The sequence below is a fragment of the Haliaeetus leucocephalus genome, unplaced genomic scaffold, assembly GCF_000737465.1.
Source record: "Haliaeetus leucocephalus isolate CR32 unplaced genomic scaffold, Haliaeetus_leucocephalus-4.0 Scaffold184, whole genome shotgun sequence".
NCBI lineage: Eukaryota > Metazoa > Chordata > Aves > Accipitriformes > Accipitridae > Haliaeetus > Haliaeetus leucocephalus.
In genome coordinates this window covers 11,332,899-11,333,235 of record NW_010972620.1, presented here as the reverse complement: position 1 = coordinate 11,333,235, position 337 = coordinate 11,332,899, and positions in this window count along the sequence as shown.

The following is a 337-nucleotide window of genomic DNA, read 5'->3' as shown; positions in this document are numbered from 1 at the left end:
GGCGGGGAGCGCCGCGCCCGGTGCGGGGGGAGCAGGCAGCGCCGAGAGACGAGGGGCCGCGCCTGCTCCTGTCTAAGTTGCCTCCATTAGCCCGGCGCTGGGGGTCTGCGTTTTGTTACAGCTTCTGCAGGGACAGCCAAGGGCTCGGGAGCCTCCTCTGCCCCGGGCCGGCACGTCACGGCGAGGAGGGGCCGGGGGCCGGGGGCGGCCTCGCCATTGGAGGGAGGGGGAGGCAGAGCCGGCCCCCTGCCCGGCTCCGGCCGCCCGGCCAGAAATAGCAATGTATTAAGGCTGCGCTCGGGGAGGCCGCTTCCCCGCAGAGCGCCCCGGCGGCCCG